Source organism: Camellia sinensis, unplaced genomic scaffold (genome assembly GCF_055761805.1).
Source record: "Camellia sinensis isolate YWXY unplaced genomic scaffold, ASM5576180v1 Unanchor10, whole genome shotgun sequence".
Classification (NCBI taxonomy): Eukaryota; Viridiplantae; Streptophyta; class Magnoliopsida; order Ericales; family Theaceae; genus Camellia; species Camellia sinensis.
In genome coordinates, this window is record NW_028128988.1 from 6,235,729 (window position 1) to 6,260,466 (window position 24,738).

Consider the following 24,738-nt stretch of genomic DNA (forward strand, 5'->3'; position numbering starts at 1 on the left):
GCTCTGGGAAACCACAAATGGAAAGTCCTCCCCCTCCCGGACGAAGCGTCCGTTTAGGGTACCCTGGATGGGTCGATGCATCAACTCAAAAGGCTTCCCCGCCTTCTTCGCTCTAGCTCTCCCAGCCATCTCCTTACCTTTCCTTACCCAATCCTCTTTGGTGAGCAGATAACCCAAGCCAAAGGTATGTGGGTTATGCGGCACTTCGGCCGATACTGTAATGCCCTTCCGGCCACTCTTCCCTAATCCCATCCTAGGGATGTGTTGGAGCTTGTTCAAGAGGTACACTGATTGAGTGCTAACATACAACCCCTCATCAACAGCTAAGATGTTCTGTACAATCCGAGCCTCGGCTACGGTAAAACCCGACAAGAACACATCCTCCATACCATGCTCGATTTCCAAAACCAGCGTAGATACTTCGAGCGGTGGATAAATCGATGAATTTCCAAAAACGATGGCCACCCACTTCCCATGGGGGTATTTTAACATCTGGTGCAAGGTGGAAGAGACTGCCTTTACCTGGTGCAGCCACGGCCGCCCCAAAAGTAGATTGAAGGTTGTAGGAACTTCCAAGACGTGAAAGTCAATCTCATGCTGTCCTGGACCGACCTGGGTCTGAATTTTCACCATCCCCATTACTTCTCTGCTTGTGTTATCATATGCCCTTATCACCTGAGCTATCGGCACAAAGTCTGCGGGCTTCAACCCGATTGCATACACTGTCCTTGCCGGGCACACGTTGATGGCGAATCCAGTATCGACAAGAACCACCGGTATCCATTTGTTTTTACACTCCACAAAGATATAGAGAGGTTTGTTGTGATCCGAGCCCTCGGGCGGTAGTTCCTTGTTAGAAAAAGTCAACTCTGAGGAACCTCTTCCCAGAAAAACCAAGCCCACCAGTTGTTCAAGCGTGGTGTCTATCGAGAGTTTGGCCTCGTTCATTGCCGATAGGATAGCCTGTCTATGCACACGTGAAGCCATAAGCAGTCCCCAGATAGAGATGTCTGCTTATATCTTTTTCAACTGCTTCAGTACGGCATCTTCTTCAAGTAGCTTCTCTTTCTGCTTCTCCAACTCCTTGTCCTTCCCGGACGCCTCTGGTTGGTCTAGGTGTGGGGGCTTGAAATACCGTCCGCTCCTAGTCATATGATCAACTTCGCCAATGTACCAGGTATCGTCCGATTGGTTACTCCCCCAATCCTCATCAGTGTGGGCAAGACATAGATCATCGTCCTCCCACCACATTCCATCGGCAGCCGACAGACACCTGTCCGGCTCCGTTGTAACTATCTTTGTACTCGCAGTACTTTCCGTCCAGGTGCTCGCAGCACGCTCTATCTTTGTGCACATAGTAGGTTCAGTCCCCACAGGGGCCTTGGCTTTTCTGGCTCTCTTAGAGTCTTCGATTCCTTCTTGTTCCAACTGCAACAGTACAGTTTGCTGTTCAACATTCCCTATATTCAAAATGCCCAAATCCTGAGCAAAATTCTTTGCACCGGCGCTCTCCGGCGATGCATTCTGATCCCCTGCCCTTCCAGCCACAATTGATGTCCTTGCCCCTGACGGGCCCTTTTCCAGCTGAGATTCTCGAACAATATCTGGTTGGTCGTCAAGCCACCCTGTGACCTCTGCTAACTCCTCAAAATCGAACCAGTTGACTGTCATGTCCCCCGGATTTTGTTCGTTAAAAATCTGAAGGTCGGCAATGTCCCCTTCCAGAACTACTAAGTCATCTATCCTCTGATCAAGTCCATCCCCCCGTAATACACAAATTTCTGCCCCCACCGGCAATTCCACATTTGGCCTAATCTGACCTGCTGACACAATGTAGCCACTCAGATTATACACCTCCTCAGCAAAGCTCCCCAATTCCTCAGTCCCTGAATCTACTGTACCACTTTCCTCCGAAATCATCCTTATTCTGTCTTTGAAAGCCACCACCATTGGTTCGGGTTGGGTTCGGGAGATGTCCAACATGCACAAGTCAGTGCTGTCAGGAAGGAACACCTCCGGCTTGGGTAGGTGAGATGGGGTGATATATATGTTGGGGTCGTATGACATGACCCTGGTCTGGATAAAGTTGATGCGTTTGGGAGGTGGAGCTTGGTTGTGTGATGGGAGAGGGTTGGTTGTGACATTGGGTTTCTCTGTAGGCACAATCACCCTATTATCAATGAGATCTTGAATCTCATAACGTAATCGGAAGCATTGGTCGGTGTCATGACCGTGTTGTTGGTGAAAGGCACAGTATTTGGTTGGGTTATGGGAGGGGGGAAGTGTTTCTGTCAATGGCCGAGGCTCCAGGGGCTTCAAGTGCCCTTTCCTGATTAAAACCCCCAAAGCTTTGGACAGGATCATATATAGTGGAGTGAAGGTTCTTTGGCCTTTGGGTACGTATCTGGCTGTTTGCGAACTACTACCGGACGCACCGGTGAATGGCGTAGCTGCAAGGGCTCTTAGGGGAGTGGTGGTGACCATGCTTACTTCTGAAGCTCTGGCAGTTGCGGCATTGTTTGTGCCTGTATTGGTGTTACGGTTGAAGGTTCTCCTGGGTTGTTCTCTGTCTTGGTCAATCAGACCCTGTTTCATAGCATCCTCAATTTGTGCCCCCATCTCATGCAAATCTAAAAAGATGGGGAAGGGAAGAACAATCATTTTCTGCATAAGCTTGGGCTGGAGATTGCGCATAATCATCCGAATCTGATCTTTGTCAGTGGGCCTAGTGGTCATCATTGAGGCCTTGGCCCTCCACCGGGTTATGAAGTCAGAAAAACTCTCCTTAGGAGCCTAGTCGTCTCGAGATCACGGGTTGTGATCTCGATTTGTGTATTATAGGAGTACTGAGCGACAAAAGCCTCGGCCATCTCATCCCAATTCCTCTTAACATCGTCTTCTAGTTTTGCGTACCAAATGGCTGCCACACCCGACAGCGTCCGGCCGAATAAAGAAAGCTTCTGTAGTCTGGTAAGGCCCATCGGCCTAAATATGTCTGAAAACAGCCGTAAGTGCACCATGGGATCCTTGGACCCATCAAAGCGGTCAATATGTGGTATCTTGAATCTGTCCGGCAGCGTCACGGCTGCATCGGTATACCCATCCTCGATGTTCAAGATGTACTTCACACCCTGAGATTTCTTGAACAGCTTTTCAAGCTTGTTCACTTTTAATGTCGTGGGGTCCACCTCAAATTCGAAGGGAGAATCTGGTTGATTGATAGGAGTGGGTGCCTTGGATAGTTGAGATAGAATCGGAGGCGGAGCCGGCCCTATTGGGATGTCTGTATCCTCCTGGACATTCTAGACATTCGCCGTCTCCCTGGGTATTAGAACTCTTGGTAGGGGAGGAGCTTGGTGTGAAGCTAATGCTTCGGCCTGCTGCTGTAGCTGGGTAATTAGCTCTGCCTATTGGGCCATAACGACGGCCTGCTGTTTGGCAAATTCTGCTTGACGAGTAGCGTCCTCCTGCATGGTTCTCATGCTCTCCTGGAGCTGACGCATCATTTCTTCCATTCCTGCCATACTGCCCTGATCTATCTGAACTACCGGTATGTCTATCTCTCGAGTAGCCTCAGGAATCCCAACCTGACTGTTCAAAGACCACTTATCTGGCAATCTTGGTACCAATACATTGCGTCTTCTCGACCTCTGCCTGACAACCAGGGGTAAGGAATAGAACACTGGTTGTCCGTTTACCAGATCCTCAGATCGATGGAGTCGATGACCTCTAGTCCAGAGTGCTTGGGAAATATCTGCTTGGTCAGAAGTAATTGTGCTAAACTATCTAGCAAAAAGATAAATAAAGCATAATAAGGAAATAAACAACCAGAAACAGATAGCATAACGGCTTAAATAAACACAACACACAGTCGGCATGACAACACACAATTGGCACGTGTAAGCTGAATATACTGTTCTCAAATACTGGTCATTGTTTCCCAAATTACTGCCCCAAATCTGAATCTGATACCCGCGGATATACTGATTCTCAAACACTGGTGCCTGCAAGCCTGATGCCCAAACTTGCGAACTGATATATGCATTCTTGTAGAGACACACTCTAAAAGCACATAGCAAACAAGTGAGAGCCAAAACACCCCTATGGAGGGATAGGGTTTCCCTGTCCTATTTTGTCAGGAGCTAGGGTTTCACTGCGCACGCAGAGGTTTCAAACAACCTATAATCGGGTGAGCAACCTATCCTAGTTTGGAATGGTCACTACGGATTCCGAATATGCACTAGGTCGAATGGTCAAAAAAGGGTGCCCCGGTAAAAACCGAGGTTTGTGTTCCCATCGTGGCAAAGCCCGTAACAAGTTTGCCTTATGGCACGCAGCCTCCGGCAAACCGTTCAGGAATAGCAGACAGCAAACACGGTGTCCTAGGCACACCAATGCACATGCAATGCAAAGAAACACATAAGTGTGAACAAAACAAGATATCATGAGTTCGAGTCAAGTTCTCTAAATCCCTAGCGGAGTCGCCAGAAACTGTAGACGCGCCCTTGGGCCTCGCTACAATTCGGACTCAATTAGTGTCACGGTCCTGTATCTAATCTCGCAGAGTGCAACGCAAGACCGATGAATTATCAAAGAGTCCAAATCCGGCAAATCGTTTTGGAAAACTGATTTTAGAAAGAAGTGCCAAACATGGACTGCTTTGCCAGATACAGAGTCGCCACCTAAATATTTTATTTTGGGAAATTTAAGAAACCCTGACTCGTTGCCTAAGGCCACGTATCCGTTATCACCAAAGTTGCCTCGGCTCGGGAACTTGGGTACGATTGGGGAAGGTCACTTCGTGAGCACCCCCACTCGCCCGATCAAAGATCGGCCTCTACTAACCATGATATCGAGTTTTGAAAACATTATGTGCTCTTATTCCGGTTATTAGCCTAGACTTACTACGTGATGCACACAGCATATAAGTATAGATTGGATCGCCTAAATTGGAACAAAACACCTCATGTTTGCTTATTTTGAAAATGGTTTGATGGTGCTACCCGCAAGTAGGCTAAGACGTGGATTTGCCACCCTCGGTTGGGCTTAGAAAACAAGATGATTTGCCACTCTTCAAGTGGGCTTAAAACTCACAGTCGATGAATTGTTTCAATCCAAGTAACCCAACCTTCACCCACAGGCATTCAGGCAGTTATATCACATAAGCACATAGCCTCATGGTAAGCATGCTATCATGGCAGTCACTCACACACATGCAAGGATGCTAAAGCATAAATCACTTACCGAGTACTCCAAGCCAAAATAGAAGCTATGTTAGAAATAAATGCATGATCCTAACTACACAGAAATGCCTAATGCAACACATGCAAAAATGCAACTACAATAGGCTCGGCTATTCTAAGAATGACATATGAGATGCTACAGCTAACACGTATTCAACTTGGAATTGGAATACGATGCAGTTAGTATGATGCGCCGAGCCCGGTGCATGCAAGACAAATGAATAATGCAAACATGCAAGCATAAGTATGCTAATTGAAACATGCCCTAATCTAACCATCATAACCTGGTAAATAAAAGGGAGAAAGATGTGGGGTTGGAAGACATAAATCACACACACGCACACTTATTACAATTGTGCCCTCGCTCGGAGGGTCCGAAAGAATAATACAAATCGCCTAATTAACTAACTCACAAGCTAATTAATTATTACAAAAACGAATTAATAACTAGCTACAACTAATTATTACACAACTAGTACTAACAAGTAAGCAGTAAATGAATGTTATTCCAGCTCTGTTTGGAGAAGAGGAAGGTATGCATGCTCGCTTTGGTTCCTCGCCTTGAAACGCCTTCTGGTTGCTCTTTAGAGGCTCTGTTTGCAGGGTGTCTTCCAGTGCTTGTTGTTGAGACTTACCAAAACACTGCTGGAGAGTTCACCAGTGGCCTGCCGGCCATGGAGGGAGAGCTGCCAACCAACAACAGGGCACTGCCGGCCAAGGGTGTGACACTGCCGGCCATCAGTGGTGCACTGCCAGCCACTGGTGTGCTGTGACACCAAGCTGCAACAAAGCACAAAATAGAGGAAAGAGAGGGTCTCCCAAGGGTATGTATGCACTATGCCACCCCAAGTCACCTCAAAACATCAAGGGAGAGGCCTAGTCGGATCCACGACCATCAATCACGCATCCCGATGCATGATGGCCAAAGATCCAACTTATGCATATCAATATGAAAATGAATGCACAAATAAAGCAAGTAAAGCCTAGAACTCTATCATGAATCATCAAGAGCTTCAGCGACCGAGAATTGAGACACGTTCCATCACTCGGAGTATGAAACGCCCCTCGTTTCTTGTGCTCGGATTAACACTTAATCCAAACAATACAACACGTAAGCCTGGCAAGCATGCAATATGAACAACCTAACAAGGCGAATGGCATGCAACAAGCACATATGCATGATGTGAGGTAACAACCTTGGACAACATGACAAAATGTAACATGAACATGCAACAACATGTAATGAGGCTATACAACATGCAAAGATGGAGCAAGCATACAACAATATGCAAGACAAGCATGTGACAACATGCAAAGGGATGGACTTAAACTAATGTGGGCAGCTCTCAACTAAGCCCAAATCAGTGGCCAAAAGTGATGAATTGATGGCATGAAAAGCATGAAATGGCAAGGCAAACATGTATGCCAAGTGGCTCAAGTATTAAGGCACAAAGAGGACAACTCTTAAGCACACTTAAGGAGCAACAAACATGAATGTATGACAATGAGGTAAGCTCTGAAATCTCATGTAAAGTGATGCCAAATCAACTCAACAACGCAAGCATAGCATATTATGATGCTCAAAGCTCAAAGTAAGCAAAGGGACTTAAGCCATGGCCATACAAGACAAGCCCCAAGGGGCCGAGGGGACCTAAAATAGTCCTAGGGTAAGTCCAAACAAGACCAAAACCAAGCTCAACGCTAGCCAACATAGGCTAGCACACAAAGCCAAAAACATGGAGCATGCAAGGCTTTAAAGAGGCAATGCACTACACCTATTGAAACCAATCATGGCATGACTTGGATAACATAAAACAGAGTTACATCATGGTATAATAAGACCCAGGATGCACTGAAATGATGAGCCAAAGGCTTAGGCTTAATGGCATGCACAAAAGCTCATTCTTGAGACATAAAGCACAAGCTCTATAAAGCATTCAAGGCATGTCAAATGCAAGTGTATGACAACATTTCATGGACTGAAATAGCATATGGAATGAGGGCAAAGCAAGCAAACATCACATGTATGGCATGGTAGGGGCCTCAAAACCCAAGACTAGCCTAAGCATTTACACTATAGCTATACAAAGCACGAGTGATATGGCCATAGCAGCCCAAAACAGTCCTAGAGCAACCCAAAATAAGTATAAAATCATGTTAGAGCAAAGCCAAAATATGCTAGGATGATGAGTCAAAACATCATGCACAAAAGGCTAGTAAACAAGATTTGTTCTACACCTATATGGAGGATGCAAAGGATGATCAAACCAACTATGGATAGGGTCATGACATGCCAAATGATGACCAAATACATGCTAAAATGTAAACCAAACAAGCTAACATGACATGGCAAAGCATGGAGCATATGAAGCTAGCTTAGGGGATTTACACTACAAGTGTATTATGTAAGTATGAAGTGACAAAACCAACCCAAAATAGATTCATGGCATGGTAAAACATCACCAAAAATCCACTGAAATGGACTCAATACAAGCTAAGCACACATGCTACTTTGATGAGCTATGAATAGAGTTACACTACACATGCTATATGCATGCAAAATATGACCAAACCAGCCATGGACAGGGCCAAGGAAGGTCCTAAAAGTCACAAAAATAGGCCTGAACCAAGCCTCAAAAATACATAGAAGGCTGGTCCTTTGGAAGGCCAAAAATACAAGCAAAGAGGAACCAAAAGATAAGAGGCCACCCCCTCTGATTAAGGACCTCAAAGCCACACCTTTACCACTGAAAATCCATTGGATTTCAGTGGTAGGAAGGCCAAACCAAGGCTAGCTCGGAGGCCTTAAGGCATGGCTTAAAACCAAGCCAAACAAAGCATGCAAAAGGGCTACACACCCCTAACAGCAAAATAACCTTAAACAAACTTAAAAGGGACTTAAATACAAGACTTTTTTCAGTTATAAGCAAAGCCTAAATCAATATGAAAATAGGGCTAAAGCAAGGTGCAAGAAAGTGCAAAAATGGGGAAAATACGTACCCTTGAAGACCCTCTTCGAAACCAGCAACTTCAGGGGGTAGAAACTCACTTTCAGACCTCAAGAAGACCTCCCAAGAAGCTTTGTCCAATGGTGGTGGTGTATCTCTAAGGGTTGTAGTGTAAAAGTGCAAGGAAATCCAACTTCAAAGCACAAAACTCCAACAATATATAGAGAGAGAGAGAGAGAGAGAGAGAGAGATTTTTCTCTTCAAAAATGGCTCCACCCTGATATAGAGGGTGGCCTCTTGCTTATATAGAAGAAAATCAATTCAAAGCTTCTTGAACAAGCTTGGCAAGAGCTTCATCCCTCCATACACGTGTATGGAGCAGAAATTAAAGGATTCCAGCTGGCTCAAAAGATCTGCCGTGAAACCTGCTGAGAGAGGGGTGCTGCCGGCCATCAGTGATGGTAGGCAGTGGCTCATTGATGGCCGGCAGGGGTCACTTTTGGCTGGCATTGGCCAATCATGGCCGGCATTGGCCAATCATGGCCGGCACACTCCCATAGAGGCCGGCAACAAAAATCAGTCCTAGTCCCTATTTTGAAGAAAGCGTAAATCCTTCATATGGATGCCTTTTCAGGTCATTCTTGAGCCTAAACTGTAGCCCCGGAAGTATTCTTTCCAAATTTGGCAGCCTCACCTCAAAATTCCATGTGTGCTAAGAGATATCCCTCTTTTAGTGAAGACTGCTCAGTTTCGGTCCAACAGGATTGATGCCCAACTTCCAACAACCATATCTCTCCCATCCGGACTTGGCTCGAGGAGATTCTTGAATGAAAATTGAAGCCCCAGAAGTAAGATTTCCAACGGTGGTGGCCTCATAGCTGAAATCCAAGTATTCAAAAGGATAGGCTTGATTTGGCGAGGACTTCTCGTCTCTCTCTTAAAGATTCATGCCCAACTCCTTTCCCGACTGGGTTTCCTCTCTCTTCTCCTCTTTTATTCAACTCCAAACCCCTAAACAAGGCGTTTTTGAAAGATTTTTCAAATATTTCATCTCTCTTTCATTTATTTCCACTTTGTCCTTGGTCGGTTTGCCGAAAAATGCAACATTTAACAAAATGCGAGCGTCGGAACATCGTAAGAACTTTATTTTCAAAAAGGTTTTAAAAGAGAGGGTTTTAAGGTCTAAAAACCATTCAAAATAGCTTTGGTCCAAAATGGGGTGTGAGGTTAGGATTTGACTCTCCTCTTGTCGAAGAAATCGAACTTTTGCTCTGCACCCCTTTCACAACCAAGTAAACCATCAATAGTGCCCAAGTCTTAAGGACGGTAAAAAATGGGGTGTCTACAGTGGGTGGGATTTGGATTGGATCCACATCTCGTGGCGGAGCCAAATGCCTTCACAATTAGAACACATCATCACTCCCTTGTAACATTTTATAGTATAATATGGCCTCAAAATAATTATATTTATTTTTTTCTTGTATTTATGAATTGTTTAAGTTGATTTTTTTTTATAGTTGTGCTAAATATTATGATTCTCAATTTTTGCAACCAATAGGATTTCAATTCACGATTCTTGATTTCGTAACTAGTATCTTGTTCTCCAAGATTGTGTTTGGATTTTGGATTTGTGGGTGAGTTTATAGTTGGAAAGTAAAATGAAATGGAAACATAGGAAAAGATTAATAAAGTAGAAGCTATTTTTTTTTTCCTTCTCTCTTTGCAATCCCTTCCCAAATCCAATATCCAAACACTAAATAACGAGATGGAGGTCCCAGCTTCTCTAGCCACTCTTCCATTTGTATCTGCTTGTAAAAATCTCAGTTTCTCTAGTGGGATATCTCAGCTTCCTCATGGAGATATAAGTTTATGATTATATGTTGTTAAAGTAACAAAATTGTACTCCCAATTGCAGTAATGCATATCAGCACATTATTACATAAAGTAATCATTTGGTTCTCCTTATAGGTGCGGAGAAAACAAGTGGAGAAAGATATTGCTCTGAGGCTTGTGGAAGCTGGCTTTAACTTGAAGGCTGGAGACTTAGATTTTAGCAGTAGAGACTGGTTTGGGAACCTAATACTTTAACATTTGTTTTCTTTTTTGGATTGTGTTTCTTCTCTTTATGCACATTATTGATCTATGACTTTTGTGGTTCAGTATAGGTATGTAAACTATTATGTCATTAAATGGCTAGTTCATACTTGAGATTACCCTTTTTTTTTTACAGGTTCATTTCCTATGATTCCCCTACCAAGTGCATAGAGACTCAATTAGGTGATTTATTGAGTTCTAATTGAAACTTTCTTTTGCTTCATAATTAACTATAAAGAAATGAAAATGGTATGTGAGTTTGTGACATGCTTTCTTACAGAAGTTAAGTTGTCTCAGTCATGGAGTCCTCGCTTGCCCATGCTGCAGCAAACAAATGTGTTTTCCCCCCCACAGGTTAGAAAATATTTGTTACGTTTTTACGTTTATTTTTATTGTTTCGTGTTGCTGGGTGTTTTGTTATGTGGATGATTTGTGCCATAACAAACAGCTTTTTTCGCCTTCTATTTTTCCTTGCAAGGCCTATAGCTGGAAGATAGAGAAAGAGAAGCGTGAAGTAACAAAATAAGTTAATGACCTACAATGTAGGACGAGATGAGGTTAACTACTCCTACTAGTAGTGAACCCAAGCCTAATAAATCACAATTGAAAAATAGGCTTTGGGTGGGTGACGTTGGTTTTTGATGGGTGGTAAATTATGGGGATTCAAGGGTTCCAAAAATTGCAACAAAATATAGTAATTTGAGATTAAAGACGCAAAATTTTGGGATTGTTCTTACACCCTTCAATTATTTATCTTAAATTTTATTTTTTTGATAAGTAAGCAATTTTGTAAACCGAGGCCCCCGTGGGAATGTTTCTTGTGTATGAAAAGATGCCACTGCCAAAAGGCACTTTAGACGCCCTTGCATATCCAAAGGCTCTACAAATTCTATAATTGGTCTAGACCTATGGTGTACATTTTTTTGGATCTGGGTGTCAGTCGTGGGTGTGGGTGTCTGGGTTTTGGTCTTGAAAAGCTTCTAGGGTTAGTGTTGTAAGAGGTAGAAGAAAGATTTGTGTTTGTGAAAAGGAAGAGAGTGGAATTGAATTGATTTCTATAACTTGCAGATTGCTTCATTTCTGAAATAGCGCAATTAAAGGGACTGGATAACGCTAATTTATGGATTTTAAGGTTAAATTAGTGGCTGATAGGTAGGGGAATAGGTTGGGGATGTTTTGTACTTGATCAGCTAGGGTTTAGCAGCTGAAAAGGGCACTTTTGAGGGAGGTGAACAGTAATACGCAAAGATGAAGAGATAGGAGAAGGAAAGAGGCACTTCACCCTCATAACGGTTATGAAAATTTATGTAAATTTATATAAACTCCAATTTAGTTTCTCACAAGAAGTGTTCAATTACAAGTGTGAGACACATATCCCAAACCCTAATCCAAGTGTGAAGTGTCCAAAATGGATATTTGATATATTTTTAAGAATCCATGTAACATTGGCCAATAGAAAGATTACACTCCTCCCAAGTCCCAAATATACAAAATACTAGAAATAAGGTACATCAATATAACAGGCAAGGATGTGGAATATTTGGTGCTATCAAATTGTCTTATGTTTCCTATCCTGCTAACTAAATAAGCCACATCAAGTCAAGCTGGATAATAATCCAATTATTTCTCTTCCCCACCTTTTCCCTCTTCAACAACTACGTCATTGGAGTTGCCAGGAACACCCAAGCCACACTAAACCAAGAGAGGGCCAAAGTTTAAAGCTCCTAAGCCACCAAACAATAGCTGAGTATTGATTGCACATGTAATCAATTCACAGATAATTTATTAGATAAGTTTTCATTTACTGGAGAGAAGAGACTGGAATTTGAGAGATCTAAACAACATTTTATTAGATAAGTGAGATCTAAATTACGTTGGAACTTGGAATTCAGCATTTAGACAATTGAAATGTCAAAAGATAAATTTAAATTTCCAACTACTCAATCAATGCCACATAAATAACAAATCTGGGATGCAGAGACAAGGTGACAAGGATGCAATTTGTTAAACCAGTCCAATGAAAACACGTGTATAGCAGCGTTTCGGTCAGTTCGGTTTCCGCCTGTTGTTTAGTTTTAAAACCATTGATCAACTGTGAAATTGAAATTTTGTAAATTTGTAAACCGTAGCCGACCGAAAGTTGGTTGCAATTGTCTCTTTTTCCAATCAGATCAGATGGGTCAGATGGTTTGGTTGGATGATTTGGTTGTTCGAACAGCCCTAGCTGGAGGTTATCAACAACGTTTGACCCATATCTGGCTTGTAATTTTAGGAATATGAGAGGAATAACCACCTTTGGACTGGTTCAAAATAGGTCTCATTTGGTCCGGAAAAATGATTCCACCATGCCCAAAGCCTTTGAGGCTTAACTTAGGCCTAATCAGCCCACCTCTTATTCCACAAAATTTCTTGGAGTGACACAAATCATGGGCATTAACTCCTAAAGTCCCCTAGCCAGGCCCCTCCCCATGCACAATGGGGTTTGGTCTGGGTGATTCAGTTTATGCATATGAGAGGAAGAACCACCTTTGGACTGGCCCCAAATAGGTCTCATTTGGTCCCGAAAAATGATTCCACCAGGTCCAGGTACTGGACCAGGCCCAAAGGCTTTGAGGCTTAACTTAGGCCTAATCAGCCCATCTCTTATTCCACAAAATAATTGGTCTTCTTGGAGTGACACAAATCATGGGCATTAACTCCTAAAGCCCCTTAGCCATGCCCCTCCCAGTTCACCATGGCATTTTGCCCTGCAAATCCAGCCCAATCTGCTTGACCCATTAAAAATATGTTTCTATTCTGTACAAATTATCCAACCATCCATCTTCTCATGAAGTCCATTATAGAGGAAACATGACGCTGGCACCACCTCCAAGACTCTGGGACCTTATATGATACGCACACAATTCCAGGCACCATTTTATCCAAGCAGTTTCCAAAAACAATTTTGATCTTGTTCTCATCTCCACCACCCCTGCCAGCAAAAACTCCTCGAACACCTTTGCCACATCTCTCCATCCCTTCCCAGTGCCTACCCTTCCATTGTGCAGCTTGAATAATCAACCTGTTGCATCACCTACTGAGTTCTGACATAGTTCGCAATGATTTCATGGTTATCACTTTGTAACAGCATGAATTTGTTAGGAGCTGTGTATGAAAGTAGTGGTTCTTTTTTCATATATCACAAGGAGCAAAATGTTTTGATTAATTGCATTTTCCATTTATAATTGTGTATCAGATAAATATACATATATGTGCATATTATAACATGTATACCTTGTTCGCCTCTTATTCGTGCAGAAAGAAATACTTGGTGATGGTCATTGGGTCATCAGTCTCGACTCCCCATTTCCACAGCACCCACGGCTTATCCTCTGTGGTGAAGTCAAGTAATAAAATTCAAGTCCCAAAATCTGTCCCTAGTTCTACAGATTTGGATATTCAAGTGAAGAATAGAACAAAGGCAATAGAAGATAATGTGCTCAAATGTTTGTCAAGGGTGAAGTTTGTGTATATTGCGATGTTGGTCAAGAGAGGAATAAGAATTGCTTGAATCTTGTTGGGACTATCTTTGGAGGTATGAATGACTGCTTCTGATTGTTCTTATTTTTTGTACTTAAATTATGGCATTTACTTTTAGGTAAAATTCCCAATAAGTGCTACTTTTCCCATTTTCTGCTGAGTTCTATTACTGGAGAAATCAGCCCTCTCTACATAGAAATAGGAGTTGATGGAAATTTATTGGAAAAAGGACTTATTGAGTCTTTTTTCAGTTTCCTAATTTTTAGTTTCTCTCTTCTTTTTTTTTTTTTTTTTAAAAAAATTTTGTGGAGCCGTATATACATATATATGTATGTATTTGAATTGAAAGTTCCAATTGGCCCCAAGTGTGATCAACTTGAAACCAAAGTATATACAAACAATATCACTTATTTAATTTGACTCTTTCTCAACCTTATTGCCTGCACTAGAGGGGGAATTCCAAGGCACCATTGCCCCAATTTGTTTGGGTGCACAACTCATAATTTGAAGTTTGTTTCCAACAAATTAATGCCAGCTTCTAACCACATTTGGTATTATGCATCATTTGGTGGTTTTAATGATTAAGTGGAGATGCTATGTCAATATAGTGTTTTCCTTCCTGTTCTAGATCATTCATCTGGATTTTGAAGAGTCAGAACTATTAATAATTTAGTTGTGTCGGGTTTGTACTAAAATGTTGTTGGGCAGAGCTGGTTAGATTTGTGGCAATCAATGATCAACTTTTAAATGATGCAGTTGCTTTGCTGGGAGGAGTTTCATCTTGGTAGAATCTGGAAGACTACCTGCTCAAATGTGAATGTATTTAAATCTGGAAGACTACCTGCTCAGACATGAGGGCTTATGCATTTGTATTTAGGTAATGTACTTCCTTTTTATTGGGTTCAGACTATCTCAATCTCTCTCTCTCTCTCTCTCACACACACACACACACACAAACAAATAAACCTTTTTTGGGCGTGTGTTAGCGTGGCCACATGACCGCTCCCTATTGCTAAAAAATTGAGAAAAGTTTGTGTAATTAATGAAGCAGCCTTTTTTTCTTACAATTCTTCTTTTGCAGCTTGAATAATCAAATATCCAGAAAGGAGGTTTGCACCTCAAGCACCTTCTCGCTTGCAGTATTATTTTCCTACAGTCAACAAGTTCACAACAGCAGAATTAGAATTGAAAGAGAGAATTTTGATGAAATTATGATGTACTTTATTCCAATCATAATAGAAATTCATGAACAAGTAGAGAAGGCGGTTGAGTTGAGGTAATGTTCTGGGGCGATCGAATACTGTATTTCTCTTCTCATTGACTATTTGTAGGATCAAGATGCCAAAGCTAAATACCTCAGATTTTATTGAGGATAGCCCATTAATTGCATATTCCAGGGATAAATAACCACTGATTGAATCATTGAAAAAAAAGAAGAAAGAAGCAGTACATTTTAGAGAATGTAATTAAAATTTCTTATTATGTTCCAACAATTTTGCTTGTGGTAGCTTCGCTTTTGTTTCTTTCAAAACTTCTAGCTATGGTAAAATCTGATATTTTTGGGTTTATTTCGTTATCTAGTAAAATGTTTCCAGCTTTAAATCTCTATGTATAATTCTGAGCTTAAAATCTTGATGAAGATAAAGTCTGGTCAATTTCATTGATAATGTGAAGGCGTTTATGCTAATCTAGTAACAAGCATTGTGTTTGATCTGAAAAAAGAAATAAATGTTACTGGTTCGCTTATTTGACCTGAGTGCCATCAGATTATGATGAAGCAATGTATGAAAAACAATGAACAGTATCAAGTTCGTTTTATTTTTTTGGGTGCTGAAAAGTTTGGAGAGAACCAAACCAAAACTTCAAAAGATTCTGGTGTTAAGAGTCTAGCAATGTATATGACCTCATTTTTGAACTCATTGACCACTTGTTTGGAATTTTTTGAGAGCGTCTTCATAGCTATTTCTTGTCTGTTTTGCAACATGCCTTGTAGATACATTGATGTTGGTGACTATTCAAGTAACTGCATATCTAGCAATGTGTTTAAATTGTTACCTTGTAAATTGGTCCAAAATCACCCTCTCCAAATTTATTTTTAATTAAGAAGTTATCGGTAGCTTGAGTTATGGTAGCAAAACTGTTGCAACTCTAGACAGGAATGGATCTAGGATTTTGACTTTGGAAAGGGGGTTATGTATCAGCAATGGGTGGTGGCCCGAAAATATGTGGCTCGAATGGCTCGAAACACTCAAAACGACGTCGTTTTGTCATTTTCGAGTCATTCGAGCTCCATATTTTCGGGCCACCAAACATTAATTGTTATATATAACTCTCAATCGCGAAAATTTATTGAAAATTTTAAAATATAATATCAATTTTTATTGTTACAAATATTTAATTGCATTATCTTTAACTAAATCTTTTTTTTTATCAATATAATTAATTTTTATGAATGTGTGTGACTAAAATAACTAGTTAAAAAAAATCTTCCTCTATCCTATTTTAGATTTTAATTTTAATAAATTTCATAATTGAAAATACATATTTTCAATGTACAGTTAAAACATGTAAAACTAATACTAAAAAAATCAATCTATCAATAAGAAAATGATTCATTGCAATAAATATTATCAAATTTATTTAATTCAATTTCAAGAATGTTATGTCAGACACAGTTAACGAATTCACTGCTAAAATAAAAATAAACACAAATAAGGACTAATATTTAATAAAATCGATTAGAAAATTAATTTTAAAATTTAATAATATAATTGTTTTGAAGGTGCAAACTTTATAATTTTGGAGGTGCTAACTCTTGAAAATTTGAGGGTGCGAACATTGCAACTTTGATATTATTTTACAATTTACTATTATAATGTTGATATTTTTTAAACTTTCAAGGGTGCGATTGCACCTCTAGGCCCCTAGATCCACCCTTGACTCCAGAACTTGTTTTTGGCTTTCATTGGTGCAACCTTCATTGAAACTATGCCTCCTTCTAACTGCAAAGTTGGGATGAAGTGTATTTTATAAATGTTGGACTTCTTTCATATTGTGATCTTAATATAGATAATTTATAAAGTCTATCACAAATTTCGTTTCGATAATTTGAATCATTTATTTTGTAGAACTCTTAGGGCATGTTTGATTGGGTGGATTAGAGCATGGGATTAGGATTATTAATCCGTGGGCCCAATTATCTCATGTTTGTTTTAACATTTTGGTTTAGGATTATTAATCCAATAGATAATTAATCCAACAAATTTGTAGGATTATTAGTAATGGGGGTAGGGGTGGGATTATTAATCCAATGGATATTAATCCAATTGGATAGTGAATCCTACACTAATTTAATAGGATTATTAATACTTCACTATTAGTCTTTTGAATCAAACATGACCTTAATGTATAATATTCATAAAAAAAAATTAGTTTGATCCAATAATCATAAATTTGTCATTTTATTGTATTTGTTTCCGAAAAAATTGACGATGAATATATTTTTGGAATAGACTATCTATTTTTTTAGAGAAAAATGTTATAAAATAAAAAGATTATGATTATCAAATTGGCCTAAACTTTTTTATTGATATCATATATTTAAGGTTCTGCAAAATGAATTGTTCAAATCATTAAAACGAGATTTATAGTGAATCTTATAAATTTCTCAAATTCTCTCATATTAAAATCTCAATATGAGAGAAGCCTAACCTTTTTATTAAACCTAATATTTTTTTTTTTTTTTTTTTTTTTTTTTTTTGCGCATTAAAATTCATGAAGTTTTAATGAGTCATTTGAATTACCTTTTTGCAGAGGTAAATGGCCAGGTCGAGGCCTGCCAAAAGAGTTCAAATCCACTATAGTATTTCTTTTTCTTTTTTTTTTTTTATATTTTTTTTAGTGCACCAAAATCACGTCGATTTGACATATATTGTAAAGAATTTTATGATATTAGGTATATAATAACTTTTATAATACAAGATTGTAAACTGTTATGATTTTTACTGTAACGCCCTCAAAATTAACTCATTATATATCATTGACATGCATTATTTAAAGAAGACAATTTATTAATTCATTCATCAGAGTATTACTAAATAAAGCATTACATGCAACATCGAAATAAATGCCCTACAGGCTTACATCTTTCCAAGCCAATACTTGGATTCAAAAATATGAGTTCTAATCTCAATACAAGAAAAGCCCTAGGCTGGAATGTTTACATGTACTAATAAATAAAAACTATTAACTAAAGGTAGTCTTCTTCAATCCAGAAGCCAAACCCTCCCAAGCTAAGTACTTGGAGGTAGTTTATCACCTGAACCTGAAAATGATGTTCCCATAAAGGGTGAGCCACACCCCAGTAGAAATATACTAAACCACATATAAGCAATGAATAAAGCAATAGCATTCAACAGATGGTTAACCAAAATAATCAATTACTTCATTTTACAGTCTCATGACACTATTGCCAAAGATACGTTTTACTTTCCAATTTTATCAACATGGCTCAGAACCTGGCCAAACTTATAACAGTGAATCACATATATCATATTCACATCCTTCCAATATCAACAAACAAATGAGACTCAAGCTCAAATCAAACACTTCATACTTCTAGATTGATACACATTTTAGTGATGTATCAATAAAACACTTCTATATAAATAAGCACACATAAAAGTGATGCTAATGGAGTCCATCCCCTATCTCCTCCCAAACAAAATCCGGTTTAGAGGTCCATCCCCTATCTTCCCCTAAACCGTGGAGTACATCCCCTATCTCCTTCCACACACAAAACAATGTATGCAAATGCAATGCTCAATCAATACACATATTTTCTGTATCAATGCCATAGTCAAAATTAATGACTTAACCAATGTGATTAGTTTCAGTTATTCCTAATCCACATGCAATGTCTACAACAATCACGACTATCCTCCACCGATAGCCCAAAACAGTTATTTCTAAACTGAAAATAACTATGTCAACAATTCAATAGACAAATGATTCCAATTACCCAATTACGCTATTTAACCAATGAATTCCCAAATTCCATGAATTTAACCATCTTTTCCCAATTCCATGAATTACTTATACAAATTAATTCAATAATACAACTAGGGTTTTTCCCAAAATTTACCAAAGTATCCCCAACATATCAAATTACCAAAGCTTAGAACAAAACCTATAAAATGGAGTAGGAAATCCCTACCTCGAAGAAAACAACACAAATGGTGAAAACAAAGATGAGTGCCCAAATACTAAAGTGCTCCAAATCGCCAAATGTTCAGATTAAATGAAAGCCCTCGACTCCCTCTATCTTTTTAATGAAGGATCTAGGGTAGAAACACACCCTAAGTGGATCAAATCTAAGAAAGAAGGTGAGTAGGGAGAGAGAGAAGTCGGACCTAGGGTTTGGAATCAAAAGAAAATGAAAAAAGACTGATCAAAACCCGCTGCTGTGTATATAAACTGGACAGGCTCGCTCGAGCGAAGACATGGTCGCTCGAGCGACCAGACACAGAAAAGCAACGCTCGAGCCAAGGAAGCCTTGCTCGAGCCAACAACCCAAAAGCTCGCTTGAGCGAAAGAAAACTCGATCGAGCGAAGAACTCAAACCCACAGGTCTGAAACCAGACACACGCTCGAGCGAAGGAACTATTGCTCGAGCGAAGAACAAACTAACTCGCTCGAGCGAAGAAAAGCTCGCTCGAGCCAAGAATGCACAGCTATAGGTCCAAATCAAACGCAACCTCTCGCTCGAGCGAACAACTCCTCGCTCGAGCGAAGAACCAAAAACCTGGACAGCAACACTTGGTTTCTAAACCCAACCAACCTGAAACAAACCTGCCCAACACATCCTATAATTCCAAATGAGAAAAAAAAGGACAACAACAACAATTATACAATGACAGAATCTACGGAACCTAAGTCCGGATACAATAATCAAATGGGAAAAGACCGGGGTCGCTATATTTACGAACAATAACATAATGTGAAAAATAAATAATACATCCGGATCTGTTATGCAAAATTTTCGAGTGAATCAATTTAATATTTATGAAACAAGTTTATTTCTCTTAACTCTCATTGGAATATGTCAAATTCAAATTAATTGATGGGTGATCTAAATGTACTTTTATAGGTAGAGAGTTGATCGATTTTCTAATACAATTATAACTCCACTTGTCTATCAAAATACGAGCCTTGAAAATTGCTTCATCTATTGACCAATAAGATAATAGTTTATAATTTAAGATATGGAACCTATTAACCCTATAATTTGTAGGGAAAATTAGTCTAGGGTCCCTCTCCTACTTTTCGTAATAGAAGAGATCCATAAAATTATTTTTTGATGTCTAAGGTCCCTAAACAAATATCAGAGAAATTTAACTCTTTGTTTCTCTTCCTCTACTGCAGAGCAACACTTCCTCTCTCTCTCTCCGAAACCCTAGAGAGAAGAGATGGGCAAAGCAGCACGAGGAGCCTCTCTCTCTCTCTCTCTCTCTCTGTGAACTTCTTCATTCCAAATCGTCGTGATTACAAGCAAATGCTCGACCAGTTCTACTGGGAATGCGAAACCCTACCCAATCACAGACACACCCCAAAAGTCGAAAAAATCCTCAATGAAGACCCACTTCTTGAAAAGAAGGAAAACCCAACTCCAGAAGAGGTTGAAGAGAACAAGAAATGGTGGGAAGAGTTTGAGAGCAGTCCGGTGATTCAGTTTGTCAGAAGGTCTGAAGAGATTGCTGATAAGATCAATGAATTGGAGCTGAAAGAGAATGAGAGTCCGTATAGGAGTGAGAAAGCTAAGCTGTGGAAAGCGGTGCTGTATGTGATTCGGTTGGATGGGAGGCCGATGTCGAAGAAGGCAATTCAGACAAAGAGGCAATCGGATGACAAGTTCTGGGATTTTGCTAGGCAGTTCTTTTTTGGATTATGGGGGTTTCGGCAACGGCCATATCCGTCGGGAAGACCGATTGATGTTGCTCAGGCAATTGGGTATAAGAAGCTCGAGAACCGATATTATGATTGTAAGTCTGTTTCTGGTAGTGTTATCTAGTTTGCTTCAGAGTTCTTAAAGCTACTGCTGCTATCTCTCAAAGCTGCTATAGAGTTCATAGAATTTATGTTTTTCACTCGTTTGCTTCATGGTCTGATCTGAGGGACTGTGTGCTGGGCGTCCACAAATCTGCCTTCTATAGTTCAGTGAATTGGTGATGAAAGAGTAGGAGTTTTTGCAGGTTCTATTTTGTTATTCAGCTTTGTTCTTCAGCTTCTATTTTATTCTTCACTTTCTGGATCGGTTGGAGTGTCTGCTGCTTCTGTTTTGTTTTGGTTGTTTTTCTTTGTTCTGTCCTGTGTGTTGGTTTCTTACCAACTAGGAGGTTGGAGCTTATTCAGCTCCAAGCTCCTCTTTATTGATGTATTCGGTGGTTTTCATCAATAAAGTTTTCTTTGCCGATATAAAAAAAAAAAAAAAAAGTCTGTTTTTTTAGCCATTGTGCATGTTTGTTTTGTGATATTTTTTGAGTTCTCAACGTATTTCTGAATGTGTTTTCGACATAATTCTGTGTTAACGTAATCTCTTTTTTTTTTTTTTGAACTATGTTAATGTAACCTGATAGCTGTATTTCTGCACAACGAAAAATTGTCTCGCAAATGAATGGAACTAATGTGCAGAAAACTTTACCAGTCTTTTGTCCTATTTTATTAATGGAATTTCTAAGTTATGAATTTCTCTGGGTTGAGTGATTTGGAGAGGGGGGAATTTCTCTGATTTGAATAAATTTCTCTGGGTTGTAAAGGGAAATTTCTATGGTTTTGAGAAAATTTCTCTGGGTTGAAGTGAGTCCAGAGAAATTTTTTCCTGGTCCAGAGAAATTCTCTGGATTTCTCTAGTTTAAACTCAGTTTGTTTGATTTTCTTTACCTTTAATTGAGTAAAATTGGTGAAGTCATATGTATGTATTTATACTATTTGTTTGTTTGTTTGGTACACTCAATGAAATTTATTGAGACAACTCAGTGAAATTTCAATAAAACAAATTCAGAGAAATTTGTTCTCTGAAGAGAAATTCTCTTAGAGGTCCAGAGAAATTCTAGAGAAAAATTTCTCTAGAGAAGAAATTCTCTGGATGAAATTTCTCTGGATCAAATTGAGGGACCTTAGACATTAGACCTTAGACATTATGAAAATCTGGGAAGTTATTGGCCGACCCATTTCTTTAGCCATCTTATCCTTCTTATTCATGTTACCCATTCCCTTTTTTTTTTTCCAATTTTACAATGCATAGTGAGTGCTTGATTAGTTTCCTGCAAATTATATATACACACACAATGATTTTATATATATTATGTATATTTTCATAGTTTTCACACTCACATATACATGTACCCATATGTGTATGTTTAACTTCATTTCTTCAATGGTTGTGCTTCTTAGTTTGCAAATCCCACTGATGTTATTGCTTCTGTTTTTTTTTTTTTGGTAATCAACTCGATGTTGTATGCACTTTCTGTCCTCCATCAACCACTCCTCCACCGTTTCTTCCCCCAACGAGTGCAACCTCTTCTTTTCCAACTTTCTTTAGATTTCCAGCAAGAGCAAAGGTTGCTTGAAAAAAGGGTTGCTACGTTGTCTAGAAAATTTCTCTGGAAAGTCCAGAGAATTTCTCTGGACCAATTTTCTCTAGACCAATTTTCTCTGGATCAACTTGAGGGACCTTAGACATTATGAAAATATTAGATGTCCTTTATGCTATAAAATCTTAACACAAGGGACCTTAAAAAAAAACCCTAATTTGTATTGTCATATCATATGGGTTACCGTAATGATTAAATAATTAAATTTAATATTACATTCTTCTACTTAGACAATATGATAATATATATCACAATTTAATAAGGTAAATATTACGCGCGCAATAAACCATATCCAACCTCACTTTAATTTAGTCATCATCAAAATACTATAATTAAATAGTTCACTAATGCAAGTCATGGCGGTTTTACATCAATAGTGTGACATAACCCTTCCATGTACTAAAACACTAGCAACCAGTTTAATATAGCCTTTAAGTGATGAGTGTATTTAAAAAATCCAATAATATCTTCTTTTTTATTATAATCAAAGACTGTTCTTGTTATTATCCACTCATTCTCATATATGTATGTACACCATTCATAACATGAAATATATAAGAAATATAGTTAATGAGATCTCAAAGTGTCAAATAACATAATCAATCATAAAGCAGTCTATAAAAACATAAGCATCTGTTATGGATTATATTCAAGACATATTCAATTGACAAATTTCTTAATTGTCTTGAATAGTAATCTCTTTATCAATAGATTTGCACTTAAAAGTTGTCTACTTATATGTTTTATTGACACTTTCTGTTTCTGAAATTGTCCTTTAACGACGAAGTGTTTCAATTATATGTGTTTAGCATCATTAGAATACTTGTCATTCTAAAAAAATAAAACAATTGTGAAATTATCACAATAAATTCTCAACGACTTGACAACAAAGTCAACAATACTAAGTCCTAAGATAAAGTTCCGCAATGATAATTTATGAATTATGGTCTCAAAACACACCACAAATTTAACTTTCATAGGAAATATTTATGATAGTTTGTTTCACACTTTTCTTGATATTGCTCTTTTGCATAATAGAAAGGCAGAACTAAAAGTGAACTTTCTACTATCAATACATCTTTTAAAGTTTGAATTCAAGTAGTCAATCAATTCAAAATTATTAGACCTAATAAATGTGAGCAAGTAATCTTTCATTTTTTATGATTACCTTATTACTTTCTTATCTGAGCATTAAACTTCTTTGACCATAGATCTCGCATTCTATCATTCTGTATTACCCTTAGAACAATATACATTTTTGTATCTTTAGGCAATTTAATGAGATCCTAAATTTTTTTTGCTCCATTGATTTCAACTCATCATTCATGATATCAATTCATTTAGTAGAATTTACACTTTCTATGGCTTGTGAAAACAAAACCGAGTCTGTATTTATCCCAATATCATAATAAGATTGTTATAGATATACCATATAATCATCTGAAATGAAAAATCTCTTTATCTTATGAGATTTTTTTAATGTTATTTTTTATGATTCTTCTACAACTTTTTCATTGGTGATAATTATATTATGGAATAATTGATTATTCATTTATTGTTCCAAAATATTAAGTTGTTTAACAACTAACGATAACTTCCTTCAAAGTTATGACTAAAGATAATTGTACCCAAATTTATTGAATAATCACATTTCATGATTTATCACTCTCACTGATTTCGCCATTCTTATTAAATTTGATATTATCAATTTTTGCAATTCTTATACTATGGCCAAGATAGTAAAACTAATACCCTTTGAATTTTTCAAGGTTATCAACAAAGTAATCGTTGATTATTTTAAAATTCAACTTCTTTTCATGTACATCAATAATTCTAATCTTCGTTAGACAACCCCAAATATGCAAGTGTCTTAAGTTCGGTTTCCTTCTTGTTCATAGTTCAAAATAGATGTTTGGAACTGCCTTACTAAGAATCCAATTCAATAGGTAAACAATAGATTATCACCTCCATAATAATTTGGGTATTTAGAAATTACTTAACATACTTTTAAACATATTCATTAGAGTAGATTATGCTTATTAGCTACATCATTCACAAATATCATACCTTTCATAGAGATTAGCAAATAGATTTGTGCTTTACACTATCTTTATGATTTTCACCTTTTAGTTTAATTGTCTTTCTTTCTTAATAATGTACACCTCAATGATGTTCATTACTACAGATCTTTTATGTAATGAATAAACAAAATCAAAAATTCATCTATAAAAGTGATAAAATAACTTTATTTATCAAACACAAGGTGTCAAAATGCCCATGGAT

The 24,738-nt window shown here is 38.4% G+C and overlaps 1 long non-coding RNA gene across 1 annotated transcript; it reads left to right on the top strand.

Annotated features, from left to right (window-relative positions):
• Positions 1 to 9,544: 9,544 nt before the first annotated feature.
• Positions 9,545 to 15,245, top strand: LOC114277072 (uncharacterized). The gene is made up of 6 exons (XR_014357700.1): positions 9,545 to 10,257; positions 10,422 to 10,468; positions 10,566 to 10,639; positions 13,583 to 13,859; positions 14,561 to 14,681; positions 14,886 to 15,245. It is a non-coding gene; the product is annotated as an uncharacterized LOC114277072 (long non-coding RNA).
• The last annotated feature ends 9,493 nt before the right edge of the window (positions 15,246 to 24,738 follow it).